Source organism: Lycorma delicatula, chromosome 4 (assembly GCF_047948215.1).
Source record: "Lycorma delicatula isolate Av1 chromosome 4, ASM4794821v1, whole genome shotgun sequence".
In the NCBI taxonomy this organism is placed as follows: domain Eukaryota; kingdom Metazoa; phylum Arthropoda; class Insecta; order Hemiptera; family Fulgoridae; genus Lycorma; species Lycorma delicatula.
Genome location: NC_134458.1, coordinates 141,358,690 through 141,377,107, shown reverse-complemented (window position 1 = coordinate 141,377,107; position 18,418 = coordinate 141,358,690).

Here is an 18,418-nt window from a genome sequence, read left to right as displayed (position 1 = left end):
TTTTATGTAATAACATATTCATCAATTTAAAATAATAATAAATGTAACAAACCTTATCTAGTATTTGTGGCTCATATAAACCAAAGATAATTTAATATTTTTATAAAGCATCAAAAAATATCATAAGCCTTTGTGATTTTGTAAATCATAAGGTAATAGAATTGGCTAACTTGTACGAATTTGAATGCGATTGGTCCCATAAATGTTTTGTAACAAGCGATGAAATTCAATATACACAACAGAAACTTAAAAAAAATAATACCTTATTTCATTCTCACCATGATAAATGATAAAATATCTTAAGAGATTCATAAAAATTAAATTTTACTATCATTAAACACAGCATTAAATAATTTATAGAGTTTTGCAAGCAATTTTTTTCACAATCTGATTGACTGATTTCCATAAAGCCTGTATGCACATATGCATAAACCTGTATGCACATACGTTATGAGCCGATAGTTGGTCTTTATCTCACTCACACTGGATTTCCAATTTTATGCCTTGAAACTGGATGGTTTGTCAACAATTTTCTTTTAATTTTCAGTCACATCTCATTTTAGTTTCACTGTATGATTCTGGCTGGTTCTTTTCATAAAATTAATATAATTTTTCTCAGGCAAACTTATTTAAAAATCACTGAATTACTTATCTTTATTAAAAATTGCTACTGTATCATAATCTCTAAGTTTAAGTGTTGTTAAACCATTAAAAGTATTCTTGGAAACCCATATTGTATTTGGTTTCATTATGGAAATAGTTTTTATAATAGAATAAGGTTTGCTTGCAGTAAAACAAGTGTACTTGTTGTTACCGTATACATCTTCCTTTGCAACACTTTTTTGATACTTATACCAAGTACTGCCATCACTTGAACATATTACAAGTGAAGATTATAATTTCAATATTCATAAGTTACAAAATTCAACAATTCTTCAGTACAAATTATTATTTATATGTAATTTATTACACTATTTTAAAAAGGTATCTCTAGTGTAAAAAAATATTTCAATATTTTTCTTCTTTTTTTGACGGGTGACCACTTAAATATAAGTATACTTCTACTGAAAAATATATTTGGCAAACATATACACTTTATGTAAAAATAAATAATGTTAATGAAATACTTAAAGTAGTTTTTACTTCCTTGTACAAAGTAAAGGAAGTATTGTGATTGTGAAACATTTTGGTTTTCAGATTTCAATGGAAATATGCATTTGATCATCCCTGAATCCATTTTGACTAGTTTTGGTGTGACGTCTGTATGTATATATGTGTGTGTGCATATGTATCTCGCATAACTCAAAAACGATTAGCTGTAGGATGTTGAAATTTTGGATTTAGCATTGGTGTAACATCTAGTTATTCACCTCCCTTTTTGATTTCAATTGAAATTAAAATTAAAGTTTTAATTAATGAAATATTAAGGCACATCAGTTTGAATGACCTCATCTCCTTTTGTTTATTTATTTATTTTTTTAACTTTTCTTTTATTTTTAATTTAAATGTATTGATTTAATAATTATTAACCCGTGATTGTAAAAAAATTACAATAACTAATAATTCAGACAATAAAAAAAAAATGAAAAAAATTATTAGTGAAATAAAATTTTATGTACTATTAAAAATGTGTAAATGTAATTTAATAGGCATTACATATGTGTATATGTAATACATTTGATGAAACATCTGATTATTTAATATTAATTGAAAATTATAATTTAGAATCGTATTATTTTTGGATTTTCTAGTTTAATTTTATCTACATTAAATTTAACTACAGAGTGATTGAAAAAAATAGACCTTCACAAGAACAACATGTACACTGAGGCATACATGCCTGATCATTAATAAATTGCAAAAAATTCTTATCTTTTAGTTCATTACTCCTCTGATATTGTCGGACAATATCCTCCCTAAGTCAGAGTTAATTATTATTTCGTTTATTTGTTTTTTGTTGCCAATCATTTAATCGCTCTTTGGTTTGATATAATTCTTTTGATCTTAATTTGAGTACACATTCTCTAGTTTTTAAATTTCCTGTCTCTTTATATTGATCATCCTCTAAAAAAATCTTTTTGTTCTTTCCTTGGTTTTAATGTTTTCTTCCTCTTTATATTTATCATCTTCTCTTAATTTTTTTATCCTTCCCTTGTTCTTAACATTTTCTTCCCCTTCATACTCATCTTCTTGTCGTTTTTTGAGATATGTTTCTTCATGTTATTTTTCTTTTTCCTGTATGATTGTTTCTTTTTCATTTTTGATTATTCACCAAATAATCCAATAATAAAAACTGAATATTTTACACCATAAGGTCGAAATTAACATTTGTAACCAACCAGTATACGGGAGTTCACTAAACAGAATAGTTTAATTATAAACTTTTATTTATATGACACACCATAAATCTGAAAAATTTATTAATCAGCAACTCACAAAGATATGAATAATACTGATCTAGTAATACAAGTAATAAAGGAACTTCTACTCTATCCTAATATTTAATGTAAGATTGTTGAATTAATAATTGTATAAATATTTGATGTTAATAAAAACTAATATTTAAGCAATTGTGTAATCCACTTTATTAAAGAACTGGATGATTGTATCTCACTTTCAAATGAAATAAGTTTAAATGAAGTGCATCAAAAAATGTGTATATGTAATTTAATAGGTGTACAAGGAAGTCATGTGATGTCCACATTAGATTTTTTATATATAGAATAAAAAAAATACTACATATAATGAAAAATATTTATGTCAGATTATTGTGTTTACAGTAACTTAGTGTAAGATTAAATAAATAGAAAGTAAATAACAAGCCCTATTACCAAGGCAAACAATTCTGAACAGTATAAATATGGTACTATATAAATATAATAAACGAATGACCTTGAAGTAATAAAATTTTAAGATTTATTAATTAATGATAAGTGTTTGAGAAGTATATTTCTACAATATAATTAATTACTGAAAGTATAAGAGTAAAATAAGATAAAATGAAAAAGTCTGTAATAACATTTTTATGAGTTGTTTCAAGATTTTATTTTATTTTATTAATTTTTAAGGAAAGGAAATGAATGATGTCAAAACAGACATACAAATAATTTAATACTCCAACTAAATCTAAAATAAATGAAAATCACAGTTGATTAACAACAGCTTACTTTTTCTGCTTAGCCTCTGAAACCACTGTAAGGTATTACTTCAGAGAATGGATGAGGATGATATGTATGAATGTAAATGAAGTGTAGTCTTGTCCTGCCCCAGGTTGACCATTCCTGAGATGTGTGGGATTAACAGCAGCTAGAATTAATGAAAAGACAATAATGAAGTAATTAAAAGTAACATTTTTTTTTTTTGTAATAAAAACTTGGAATGGAACATTCCAAGAATGAGAATTAAAACATGCAAACATAAAAAACAGAATTATTATTAAAATGAGACATTTTTGTAAAAGTTGTTTAAAAACATTTATAATTTTAATATAAACAAATTTTTACATTACTTATATTTTTAATTTTGTATTTTGAATGTTTTTTTATTTTATTTAGAATGACATTAAAAATAAATAATGAAATAGTTATAATTTATTTTAAATTAATAATATATTAATAAAAAAGTGATGTGATTTTACATACCATATTTAGAAGCAAATCTTTTTCTATAAATGAAATTTAAAAAAAAAAATATATATGTATATATAATATTTTCCAAAATAATTTTATGCCAAACTATTATGTACTACTAATATATTCTATGTTGTTACAAATAAACGTACTCATCATCAATAACTAGTACCACTCATACCCTTGAATATAAATTACAATAAATGAATGAGCTTGGTATCATAAAAATGAAAGATATATAGTAATGACATGAATCTGAATTATTTTTAGCCAGTCAATAAATAAGAGTTGAAAAATAAAGTAAGATAAATTATCAAACATGTTTGTAATAATACTTCACAAGTTAAAGAGTAAAATAAGATAAATTATCAAACATGTTTGTAATGATACTTATTAGTTCTTTCACAGTGTTACACAACATTTAAAAAACAGAAATGAAGATGTCAATAATCTAATTTGCTAACTAAATCTAAAATTAAAAAAATAAATAAAATAAAAGTCATACTGTAATTCAGCTGGGATACATGTGTAATGTTTAAAATGAAAATAAAAATAATAGTTCGAAAAAGAAAAATCAAATAGAAAAAAACTTAATATCATTGAAGTCTTATTTTAATTTTAATTTTTATTTTCACTTAGATAACAATCTGAAATAAAAATATTACTTTAAATCATTGTAAAATTAAATTCATTTTAGTTCCAATATAAATAATAGACTTTTTTAACAGAAAGTTTGTTTTAAATTCCATGTTATCTAATTTCTGCCAAATACTTTAACAATCAAATGGTACCATAAATGTATGGCTTCATATCCTACTAGAAGTACTAATATTTTTTGATGGATTTGAACTAAGATCTTTCATCTTCACAAAACAACATTGATCTTCACAATTAATCAATAATATTTCTAATCAAATATAATAAATTATGTTGTACACATTAATGATGTACTAGTGTTACAACATGGAATTTAGGAATTTATATACTGGTACCTCAGATAGGAGTAAATTCTATGATTAAATAAAGAGAATTATTTTAATATATGTAAATTAACTATACGTTTTTATTGAATTAAGAGGATGGAGAAAAGAGATAAAATCAAACTTCCTATTTATAAGTGTAAAAAAATGTTAAGTTCCAAACTTTCTCATATTTAACTGATATATTTAACTTTTATAATTATAAGTGTACTATATTTATTTTACTATGACTTTATTAATGTGTGAAAAGTGCCCAGTTTTAAAACTGAAAAGATCCATCCAGACCTTGTCTTTTTTTTTGAAGCTGTCATAATATTTTTTCTTACCAACCCAATACTCAAAAAACAGAAAAAGAACTTAAGAATAATTCCCTTCCTGTAATCAATATTTTGAAAATTTAGTCCTTTACCAAAGCCACTCGAAATTACGACAAATAAACAAATATTTCCAAGACAGTTACTTCCCAAAAAAAATTAATTGCAAAAGTTAAAATATAATATAAATTCAATGAAAAAAATCGAAGTCTGAAAAGTATAAACTTATACTTTTAAAAACGTATACGTTGCGGCACGTACAGTACATCACTCAACCTACGACAGAGTAGCCGTCCTTTAGCATTCTGAGAAGGCGGCAGTGCTCTCACTGGCGCGGTGGGTGTCAAAGCATATATACCCTTCCTTCTCTACTGAAAGAAGAGAAGAAAGACCATCAAAGCCGTGCCGCTTATTAGGATGGTACGATAATAATACCGACCTTGTAATAAAATAAGGCCGACACCATATAAACTTACTTGTAAAACATACTATCGGGACAGCCCTGCAGTGGCAGCAGTGCGTATATGAAATGAGCGGTATTCACTCGTTAGTCTGAGTTCAGATTTTGTTGTGGAATGTTCGTTTAACGTTTTGATATAATTTTTTTTTTTGCAGAGGGAGGTGGAAATGCATTTACGCACGGAGTGTCGGACTCCCGCTGATGGCATTATCCAATCACTATCAGCAGACTACCGACTAAAACCACCTCCTTTTCTACCAGGACTCGACCCGGAACCGTTTAACATATTACTTCCGGTCGAGTCATATACTAACCTGATTAGGTGCTACCTAATTTTCAGGACTATCCAGGTCAACCTTTTTGGTCCTGAGAATGTTGCCGACGAATCGGGCTACACTTTCCCAGCTGCTCAGATTACGGAGCATCATCGCAATCACATTGTGGAGAGGCTCAGTTCTCCGAGATCCGCCTCTAGTGTCCCTCGATCTGCCGCCCACCGAGCACATTTGAATAAGGTGTGCTCAGCGTCGTCCCGTACACCGGGGCAATAGAGGCAGTTGGGGGATGGCGCTTTCCCTATGACATGGAGATAAGCGCGAAAGTACCCGTGACCTGTTAAAAATTGGGTTATGTAGTACTCCACCTCTCCATGCCGCTGCTCCGTCCACGGTCTGACCAGAGGGATAAGCCTTGCGGTCCAATCGTCCTCTGGTCTCGTGGTCCCAGGTCTCTTGCCATGCCGGTTCCACCGGAGTACCGGAACGGACCTTCAGGGTTGGTAGCCCTGGAGTGGGGGTGTACCCCGGCGGCTAGCCTTATTACAGAAGGGATCAATAGTTCATGCAAGTTGAACAATCAAACGTGGCACAGGGTTCACGTAAACACTCTCGTTTAGAACCGGCCGTTTCGCCTGAAGTAAAACGGAGAAACAGCGCGGAGTCAAAGAAAATTGAAGTTGAGGCTAGAAAAAGCTTACAAAAAGCTTTTTTCAAAAATAGTAATGTTCCAAAACCTAAGTATCTGGTCATTACAAAGGAGGATGGTAATTTCTCGAGAGTGAGTCCTTTTCTCATTGCTCGAGAAATAACTAAATGAGCTGGAGGCCCTGTTAAAGAAATAAGGAAGACCTTCACAGGACTTCATGTTGAGACTGTAAATGATGATCAGTCTCAGAAGATCCTAGGGCTTAAAAAGATTGGAGAATTGGTTGTACGCGTCGATCCCCACGGCACGCTCAACACCTCAAGGGGTGTGGTCGTCTGTCGGGATCTTCTAAATTGCTCAAAGCAAGAAATTGTTGAGGAGTTGTCATCACAAGGAGTAATAGAGTGTTGTCGATTGAACATGAGAAGGAACGGTGAGGTCCTTCCCTCAGCCTCTCATGTCCTCACTTTCAACCGGCCTACTTTGCCGGAGAAGGTAAGAGCGGGGATTCATCGATTGGATGTGCGGGCATTTGTCCCGCAGCCAATGAGATGCTTTAAGTGCCAACGCTTTGGCCACACCGCTCTAAGATGTGAAAGACCGCAAATATGTGTGTGCGGTGACGAGGTACATGAAGGAGAGCCATGTAAAGAGCCACCTACATGTATTAATTGCAAAGGAATGCATTCTTGTAGACCCAGGAACTGTCCTGTCTACAAAGACGAGGTGGCTGTGCAGGAAGTAAAAACCCTACAAAGGGTCAGCTACTTCGAAGCAAAGAAGATTGTAAACGCCTTCAAACCTAGATCAACAACAACCTATGCTCAGGCTGCGGCTGCTGTTCCTGCTCCTGCTCCAGTTGCTGTTGATGAGACTCTAATCATTAACAAACTTGCGCTCACTTTGGCTGACTTAATTGAAAGAATCATTGAAAACAAAATTAAGTCTTTCAGCAGTAAAGAAGCTGTCAAGCCAAAAATAGTAGTACCTCCTGAAAGTAGGTCTCCAAAACAGAAAGCTGCTCCTATAGAGAAGAAAACGAACACCACACCGGAACTCCAAGTCCGTCTTAGCGAGATCCTTGATAATAAGAAGAAAGTGATTGCTACGGAGTCCGTTATAGAGGCTCCCAAGCCTTCTGCAACTGAGGTGGCCTCTAAACCACAGAGGCCACAAAAATGCCCCCCCTTCCAGGGGCGGTGACTGATGCGATTCCTGTGTCAGGGGTCGGTCAGGTTTCCGCCTCGCAATCGGCGGCCTGAAACCGGCGCCGATCCATGTCCGTCGTCGTAGGCGGCTTCGGTGGTCTCCGATTCGGAGACCGGAAGCTATACGGGCGGCGAAGTTCTCCGCGAACACGATGCTGTTTGCAGTATGGAGAAAAAAAGAAAAAAAGGCTGGCCGAAAGGTAAACCTAGGCCATAATTTAATTTAAAATTAGCGAGTCGATTGTACAATGGAACATTAATGGATGTTTTTCAAACATCCATGAGCTCCAACGCTTGGTACATGATGTAGACCCGATTTGTATATGTCTATAAGAAACAGATTTCTGCCGAAATGAAAATTTTAAATTAAGAGGATATGATGTATTTCGGCGAGATCAACCGCCAAATATAAGAGTTAGAGGTGGAATAGCCATATTAACATCGACTAGAGCTACCGCCGAAGCGGTTGATCTAAATACAAACCTACAAGCGGTCGCCATTAGAATGAAGCGTCCGCTTCAGATTACTATCTGCAGCATATACTTGCCGAATTTTGATTGGAAGGAGGATGACATAGCGCGACTAATTTCTGAGCTTCCCCCACCTGTTTTACTGGTGGGTGACTTTAATGCTCATAATTCTCTTTGGGGATCAGATCGAGTAGCCTATGAGATGCTTTAAGTGTCAACGATTCGGACACACTGCAGCTAGATGTGAAGCGCAGGAAATATGCATATGTGGAATGAAAACACATGAGGGTGATCCATGTAAAGACCCTCCAAGCTGCATTAATTGTAAAGGGCATCATAACTGCCGATCAGGGAACTGCCCAGTATATAAATTGGAAACGGCCATTCAGGAAGTTAAAACGCTTCAAAAAGTAAGTTATCCTGAAGCGAAGAAAATTGTTAGTCAACGAACACCTTGACCATCGACCACTTATGCAGAAGCTGCTGCTACCCCTTCCACATCTAAAATTAACGTGGAACAGTTGCTTAATACGTTAACACCAAGTCTTGCGACAAAGATTGAAAGAATCATTGATTCAAAGATTGAGTCGATTCATTGGACAGAATCAGTTAAACATGAGAAGGCTAATTCTCGGACTGACGCCGTTGATATAAGAAACGTGCCAGCGCAGCATAAAAAACTAGCAAAACCTGCGATCATAACGCCACCAATTGATGTAATAAAATAATCAAAATAAAAATCTTGATTTATCTGAAAAAGGAAAAAAGATCACTTCGTCGTCTAGTCATAAGGCTAAGGATATTGTGCCAAGAGTACAGGAAAAGTCTGGGTGTACCGAAATGAAGGTGCAAGTCATTATTGAGAAAGCACCAGACACAAACGATAATAAAACTGTATGCATAGAGCCTCCAAAAGCTCAGAGAGCAGCCGCCGTGAGAGCGTCTATATCAGCCGGCCCAAGCACAGCCTTAGAGATTGAATCCAGTTTATCAGCCGCCGAAAATGCATTGCTTGTGAGTTTAGATTCAATAGCAACGATGCTAACTGCACCAACGAAGCTTTCATTACCTGATGCAAGCCGGCGAACGTCATTGGCATCAGAAAGAGAAGAAGATGCCATGTCCGAGGCCTCGGACACACTTTCATCAGAAGTTGAGGCCGTTCGAAGAATGGAAAAACGGTGCAAGAAAGGGTGGCCGAAAGGAAAGCCTAGGCTGTAAACTTTGGATTCGAAAGTTGTATTAGAATATGAAACTGTGAACCTTTTTTTTATTTATTTTTTTTTAATTGGGACGGGGCTAATGACCAAAGTAGTCGATGCCCCTAAAAAAATAATAATAATAATAATAATAAAATTATTATTATTATTATTATTAAATAACACATAAAATTTAAATACCGATGTCAATTGTAAACAATTTTAATAGTGACCCCTCCTCTTAACAAAAATCTGTGTATGCTACTGCAAAGGTCAAACAAATGTCAGTTAGAAACAGTACTTGAAGAATCTACCAAGTGACAACTACATAAATGAAAAAATGAACTATTATGTATTAAAGGAATCCTGTACCAATACTAGAGATATTCATGAATTTCCTAATAAACAAACATTACATAATGAATACTACTCTGTGATTCCAAGGTCGCAATGCCTGAAGATTACATTCTGCTACATATAAATGTAGCTAGTGGCGTCCCTAGGGTTTTAGGCGCCTAGGTCTAAGACCCCCTACAGAACCCCCTACTACAAAATTCACCAAATAGTATAAATATTGAAATTTGTGTGCTAAAGGGAATGAAATATAAAACAGATATTTTTTTCATAATAATCTGAATGTTTTATTCAAACAAACTCTTAAGACATATATTTACAAAAGATCTCTATTATTGTATGTGCACAATCCAAATGTTATATTTAGGCTAGCTATATGTTTGAATATTATTTTACTTAACATTTTTAAGTGATAAGATAGTCACATAAACTTTGCTCGATATTTCTGTTTGAAAAGTAAGTTGAATTGTTGAAATTAGAATAAGAATCAAAATAATATTGGAAAATATGTTAATTATGATAACAATAGTAAAACTAAGTAAAAGAAAGACAATGTATATGATTTCCTTACCAGTAGATAAGATCAACTCAATGACCCTTAAGTAAACAATGTAATATATATAGTATGTTTGTATAGGATAGAATTGTTGACTGAATAATAGTAGACTAAAAATCTCTATTATGTGAAGAATGAAAATTGTTTGTGCATGTAATTATTTGTAGAGTATTAGGATGAAACATAATTGAAGATAAACTGACAGTGAGAAACTAGAATTACATTTTGTAAATATATAGTCAACGGTAAATATAAATATTATATGATTTATCTGTTTGAGCACTAACTTTTGAAAGAACGTTTAATTAAAATATTTACATATTATTCACATTGAAATTGCAGAACAAACATTTTTTGAGTCTATATGCAGTAAGTACAGGCTTTGTACTTTTCGGTTTCAAATTTTAAGTGATACCTATCAGTTTTGACAATTCAAGAGGGGGCGCTGTTAGGCACCCCTCTTGACGTGGTGCCCAGGTCAGTATGACCTGCTTGACCCCACCTAGGAATGGCACTTACTGTAGGAACTTACTAAGGCCCTCCGCTGTAAGTTATAGACAAACATATTTTGCAAGCTTCAATTTTGAATCTTAATTTCAAATGACTGAATGGCCTGACAGTGATTTTATTGAAGTGACTAGCTGAAAGTACAGACTTCTCTGTAAAAGCAGACTACGATTCCTTCATACTTCATATGTTATATTGTCTAATTGTTGCCTAAATGACAACTTAGAATTGAAGGTAACGCTTAACTTACAAATTGTTTTCACACTATTTCCTAGTTAGCAGTTCTATATAAATGTCTAACAAATAGTGTCTTTCTGTTTATTGATCATACCAACTGTCATCAAAATTTATTTGTATTATATTATCAAATGACCATCTTATATATATTCTTTTAAAGGGTAACAAAATCACGAAAAGGATAACTCTTTCACGCAATTTGACAACAACAGTGAATTTGATAAATAATGGTTTTGTACCATGTTGGATGTCATTTATAAAGATATTTAATATAAGTGGACCCATAAAATAGTAATAATAACTTTTAATGATCTTTAATAACCTCCAAATAACATTCGTCATTGTTCCACATAACAAATTATTAAGTAAACCAAATTATTAATAGTATCCCATTAAAATTATGCCTCTATGTCAATAAAATTAAATTGCCAAAACATATTTACAGTCGGCGCTTTCCATTTCGGCAAGAGCATTTAAGATGCAATCCTCAGTGCCAACCCCTTTCATGAAGCCATACTGGCCTCGATTTAGAAGTGAGTTCATATTGATGCTTTTCCAGGGCCATTCTACAACCAGCCTTTCAAGCAAATTGTCGATTACCGGCAAGAGGCTGATGGGTCGATAACTGCTGACCTCACTCGCATCCTTTCCTGATTATAAGAGCACTCTCACCAAAGCCACCTTCCAACAAGTCCGAAAGCAACTCCAGCTTAGGCACCCCGACAACTCCCTGCCAAGCGGCTCTCTTATGACAGGCAGCAGATGATAGAAAATATCTGAGTCAAGTTGGTCAATCCCCGGTGACTTTCTCAGTGCCATTCGCGAAACCACTCGGTCTATATCTACGGGTTTCATAGCCCGTAAACCAGGGAATGGTGTCTCACCCGCCGTAACGCCGACTTCTGCTTCACTCTTCGGAGCATCTGGAAACAGAGTATCCAGGAACGCCTGATAAGTCGCCACAGATGTTAAAGTGTGGTCACGACCACCAAACCCGCATCGAACACTGGGGAGCACGTGCAATGGCTTTGGCCGGTAACATGACTTCGCGAGCTGCCAGGGGTTGCGCTGCAATTCGCGCATGTTGTCTTGCCAAAATTTGAGCTTGGCTTACTTGATGGCATGAACGTACTCATTACGGAGGCGTCGGTAGGTCTGCAGATCCTCAGCGCGCACGTCATCAACGATAATCACCGTTAGCGGGCGACGCTGATATCTTCTCCTAGCGGTCCTAACTCTTGCGCGCAGCACGCTAAGGTCAGAGGACCACCACATTTTGCCGGGTTTCCGCCTGTGTTTAACAGACGCAGGCCACTGCTTCCGGGGAAGCAGCGGTCACGACTGCTCCAGGCACTCTCCGATCAGCGGACTGGCCACTACCTAAGGGTCCGTCTATTGGCCGAGGCCGCCGTAGGACACTAACGCAGCCAATCTTGACCGAATTGTTCAGCCATCAATTTCACCTCCACCCTGTTCACCATGCGCCATTCCAACCCCTGTAAGGCAGCCACACACTTGCGCCGCAGCCTGTCCCGATCCATGCCCCTTAGGTTATAGCGACTCGAATCTGGAGCTCTTGGACCGCCAACGTAAGCGATCTCATAGGTTATAAGCCTATGATCATTCACACTGGCCTCGGGCCAGACAGTCCAAATACTTGTACACCTAAGCAGATCGCCCGTCACCAAAGTGACGTCGATGTAATTTTCCCCCAGTTCGGAAGGGAAAGTCGGCGGTTGTTCTGCCTCGTTAAGCAAGTAGAGGTTCCTGGTTTCAACGAACTGTGCGAGACCAGCGCATCTTGGGTCAGTGAGTGGTGAACCCCCGGCGTTAGCGTCCAGAACAACCAGCACTGATGTCCGGGAGACCGCCCAGAATCCGCCCCAATTTCGCCAACAAGTCATCGATACTCCATCTAATCTTGAAGTATCCCGAACCAGTACAATATCGAGCGTACTCTTCGTGACTCGCACGACGGTGAGTTCCTTGTCAGAAAATTGAGGCATCCAGAAGACACCCAACGAGACCGAGCCGGTTACGACCGCAGAGAGCGGCCGTTCCCCTTGAGAATGAATAACATCCCCCCCCCCCGCCATGGGTGGCCGTGGAAGTCACCAGCGTATACCCGACCGTGTACGGCTCTTGGACCAACAGGATCTTGAGGTCGTACTCTCCTTGAGGAGAGTACGACCTCAAGATCCTGTTGGTCCAACATTGGTAGCCGCCCGGGAATGGTGTAGGTTTAACTACCCCAGGCGCAAGCGTTCAATATGGTGACGACCGTCTTCGAGAGCTTCCCCCAATTCAGACGTCGCCATACGCCGTATTATGCACGATTATTTAGGTATGAGACTGAAATATTTAATTTATCGGTTCAACAAAATAGATGAAATAAAAAATTCTCATATAATTAAATTAATTTATTATGCATACGCACAATCGCTCTTTCAACATTGTATTACGAAACATAAAAATTCCCAGAATCGCCTTTTAATATAAAACAAGTCTAAATGATATTTTTATTACTTTTTTAAAAGTAATAAAATTGTAATAAAGTAAAAAAAGGTTTGTTCAGAAAATTAACTAATTATGTGTATAATAAAATTATTCAAAGAAAATATTATTATAACCTTAAAAAAACTGATTTTTGAGTGAAACACAACTTTTATTTTTATGTCAGAAGTTTATTAATTAAAATAATAATAGTCTGATTATAAAGTTTTAATTACAAGTTGAACTGTATGTAAACTCGTTAATAACTTTTAAACTGTTAAACATTAAAAAACGAAATTTAGCAATTGTTCCTTACCGCATATAAGATACCTTGCTACCTGTATGCATTCCTCTTGTTTGTGCCCTGGTAGCCCGCAATTGTAACATAGGTGCGTCCTATCTACACCTTTGCATTCAGCAGAGATATGTCCCTCTGCCCAACACCTGTAACACTTTCCACCAGGCTCTCTGATGACTGTTCAGCAGTGCACCCATTCAATTTTTATTCTCGCCTCTGTTAACTTCATTGCTGCTTGGTACATAGTTATCACTGTAGTGTGTTGTGTTGTGCCATAAGTCAGGCGGACTGAAGTTATTCTGAATTCATCCTCTGTTGTTCCTATCATACGGGTGACTGTCGCTTTTATTTCATCAATAGTTGTCACCGTATCGATATCTTTTACGTGAAATATCGTTCTTCTGGTATTTCTAGACCTTAGGTATACCTGCAGTTCTGTAGTTCTGCCTTGCAGTACCTTCTTTAGCTTCTCAGCCTTCAGAGCACCTTTTACCTTGATGTTATGTTCTTCCTGGGCCCCTTTGCTGAGGGACAAGACTTCCCCCACTTCTTGTATCACTGCTTCCTTCACTTTCTTAAGGAGGTCTGCATATGTCTTGCCTGCCGCCTTCACTGTTACCATGCTACTGTCTTGAATTGGTGGTGTTGATCTCTTCACATCTGGCTTTTTTTCTCTACCAGCTTTGATACCCACCGGGTGGAGAACAACACACACCGATTCCTCGAGTCCTCTAAAGGTATAGGTCAGAACTTTCTTTACCAATACTCCTAGCCTGCCTTCTGTAGCACGAAAACTGGTTTAGATGATTCCACACAAATCTTTCTTGTAGATTTCAATATCTTTGTCTTTGTTTTCTCTTCATCTTCATAGGATTCATAATAAGCTATGAATATACTCTTCCTGACTAGTGGGCCTTCTCTCCCCATTATAGTTGACTCTTCCTTCATTATGTCTCCTGCTCTAACTTCTTTATGACGCTTAGCTGCCCCAACGAAGCTCCGTCCACCAGTCAAGTCGTTGTAATACACCAAATCTCCACCTTCATCTGCTATATCTTTGATCTGTACTACATTTTCCATGGCTTTAGCAGGTCATCTCTGTGCTGCTATCTTTATCAGCTCTTCATCAGTCATTTCCCCTTTCAATTTACCTAGCAGATCATATGCTTTGATTTCCTCAGTCTGCGTCGCCTGGATCACCGTAATTAGTGGCTGTGACATCTTCGTTCCTTGAGGCCTGCATAGATTTCTTTGTCATGTTTAAATATATATTTACGTAAATTCGAGCCATAGTTCTGTTTTAAAAGCAGTATTGCCAATCCTAATTTGATTGTCAAATCACCCAAACTTCCTGGTGAGGGGTCTTCCTCCTCAGAAGACATTGATCTCAATCTCTTCACTGACTTGTGGTCTGTTTTTCTTGTTTTGATGTATCCTTCTGGTCTCGTCTGTCCACTTGTTCCTTGTTCAGCAACTCCTGCCATTGCAACATTCACCAGGCTGGTTGAGAGAGTCACCCTTGGTGACCTCGCTGTCTTGAAAATCTTCTTAAACCCAACTTCCATTTCCATCTCTTCATGTGAGTCTGCCATCTTTTACGTTTATCGGATCCAAAAACTGACACCACCAGCGTATCGGGGCCTGAAAACCAAGTTCTTGGAGTACCCATAAGCCGTATTTCAGGATCACTGCCAAAGCAATTAGATAAAAAAAATCCCTTTCAGCATGCCGGAAGACGGAGGTAGATTTCACTGGTGCTAAGTAGGGGATAAAAAAGAATTCCACCGTAAAGTTAAGAAAAACTTCAAATTTACTCGATACGACAATGGTTGCATGTGAAAAGAAGTTTCACATGTTTAGCATACAATAAGCCTCATCTTCTTAAAATTCCAGTAACATTTTGGTCATCCCTTGCCGTAAGGGTTGGTTGTTTCAAAGTTTATTCCAGACAAAGGTTTTAGGTAATGTTTAGAGGACGAACAACCACTTTAAACCAATACAATACTGTGCCTATTAAGGAAGGTATGATTTTTGTCTTAGAAACTCCATTTTATCCACCCCCTGGGCCAATGTTTGGTGATATCAAAAAAAAATTTACTTAGATAAGTTTTAGGCCCTTAGTCAAAGAATAGTTGGAACTTTAAACAAATTTGATAGTCTACTTAATGTGAAAGTTATTGCGATATTTTGTTTTTTCGAAAAAGCCCCCTCCCCCCATTTCCATCCCCATGGTCCGATTTTTCCCGTTAACGAATTCGACCGAGATTTTTGATCATTTTATTTTACGTATCAATTTGAAAGTGATTGGCAAAAAAATTACGGCAGTTATCGTATCCACAAGAAAGTGAAATACATATACATACAAGTGTTTTTATATATGTATAAACTTTTGAGCTGACGGTGGTTTTGGGGTCTGAGGGATGTGAAACGCGTAGATATGTTGAAATTTTTCAGAAGTCGAATCATGGTACTCATTACAATAGGTATCTTTCTTGTGAAATCTACCTAAAATGTATATGTGTAATTTAATAAATGTACAAGTCATATGGTGTCCACATCAATTTTTTTCCTTAATAAATATCATAAAATACTTAATATTCTTACGAACTTGATAATACGAATATGTCGAGGGTGCTAACTAGACGGTTGAGCGAGCAAAGAGAGCCCTGAGCAGCTAGTTCATTTATTAAATTAACTGTGTTTATGTAATCATAGAATTTATTAATCTCTGAGTTACCAGTACATAAATTTATGTCTTGGAACAGTACACTAATATTGTTTCCAGCATAATTTATTGTATCTGGTTGGTTAGTTGTGAGAACCAATATTATTTTGTGAAGATGAAGGAGCTTACTTCAAATGAACCAAAATAAAATTATTACTTTTAGTAGGATTTTTATACATACACAGTCATAGTGTAATTTGATTGCTAGAAAATTTGGATTAAACAAGTTATATGTACATAAAAAACACATGCAAAGAAGAAAAGTTATAATTTTTATTGAAAACGAAAGGAATTTAATTTTACAATGAATTCAATATAATATTTTTAATTCAGATTGTTTATTAAGGTGAAAAAAATAAAAATAAATTAAGAAGCAATGATAATTAGTATTTCTATTATCTTTTTGATTTTTTCTTTTTTGAACGTTAGTATTATTATTTTAATTTGCTTTGATGTCATTTTATATGTGTAATGCACCATCAGATAAATTACAGCCTGATTTTATTTTATTATAGACCCCGTACACCGTCGCAACTTTGCCCACAATGTAGATGTAGTTTCACTCGCATTGTTTTTTTAATATAAACAATTCAAGATAAACAAAAAATTTATTACAATCCCAAATCTAGCATCCCCATCGCGGCTTCGCCCGTGCTCTATGGTTACTTGGGCTTCCCGTCACGATCAGAGCGTCATGGCTCGCTTCGCTCTCCCTTCCCGTTTTCTCCCGTTTCCCTTTCCTTCTCCCGTTTCTCTTTCCCTTTCTTCACTTTCCCCTTCATCTTCCCCCATTTCCCTTTCCTCCTTCCTCTTTTCTTTTTTCTCTTCTCCCTTTCCATTTCTTTTCCCTTTTTTCTTTTTCCCATTTTCCCCTTCTTCCCTTGTTACCCTCTTCCCTTTTACCTTTTTCGATTTCCCCTTTCTCCCTTCTACCCCGGTTTTCGATTCCAGTTGATTTTCGATGAATTTCGGCATAGGTCCATTTTCCCGCTAAGCAGAAATTATGGTAAAATTCTTTATTATTCCTAATTTAAAAACAAAGCCTTTTCCGGGCACATGTTTATTATGAATTTTTTTCATTATTTTAAACAGAGAAATACAGCTGTAAAATTTAACGGCATTCTTCTGGAGCACTCACATACTCATTCTGTCGCTCTGCGCGCGCACACGATGTATTAATATTGCTTATTTGACAGAAGTAATGAATTACTTCATTTCCATGTTTTATCTACGCTTTTAGTCTCAACCAATTTTTTTGCATCTGACATCTTCAATTATTTGCTTTACATATTCTAATTTTTTAATTCCATTTTAATTTAATTATTTATTTATTTAAAATTTAATATTATTTTATTTAATTTTAATTAAATTTATTTAATCCCCTTCCTCTTCTCCCATTCCCTTCCTCTTTTCTTTTTTCTCTTTTCACTTTCCATTTTCTTTTCCCCGTTTTTCCCTTTTTTATTTTTTCCATTTTCCCCTTCTTCCCTTTTTACCTTCTTCTTCGCTTTTACCTTTTTCGACTTTTTCCTATTTCCCTTTTCCGATTTTTCTCTTTCTCCCTTCTTCCCCGCCCGTAAATCGGTCCAGTAGTTTTTCAGTCTATAGCAGACACACATATCGGAAACATTGCAATCGAATCTTAAAATATTTAGTTTAGCGTATGTTGCTTTTACGTCTAACAGATAGCGCTGTTAACACGAAATTTATCGATTTGAACCCCTTAAAATCAAAATTTCTCAAAATCCTTTTTTAGTACATCTACTTAAAAATACGACGGTACCCTGAAAGTTTCAAGTCTATCTTTAATAGTTTTGGTTGTACGTTGATTATGGTGAATCAGTCAGGACATTCTCTTTTATATAAGAGATTATTTAGAATATTAAATTATTTTTAATATACGTCTGTTTTGACGGCATTCCTTTTCTTTTCTTAAAAATTATATAACATTATAAAACAACTATTAAGTTTTATAAACCTATTTGGTTAGTTTATCTTAATTTGCTACGTAGCTAAATGGGTTTCTATTGGTTGACTTATTAACTTGATAAATGTTTCAGTGGT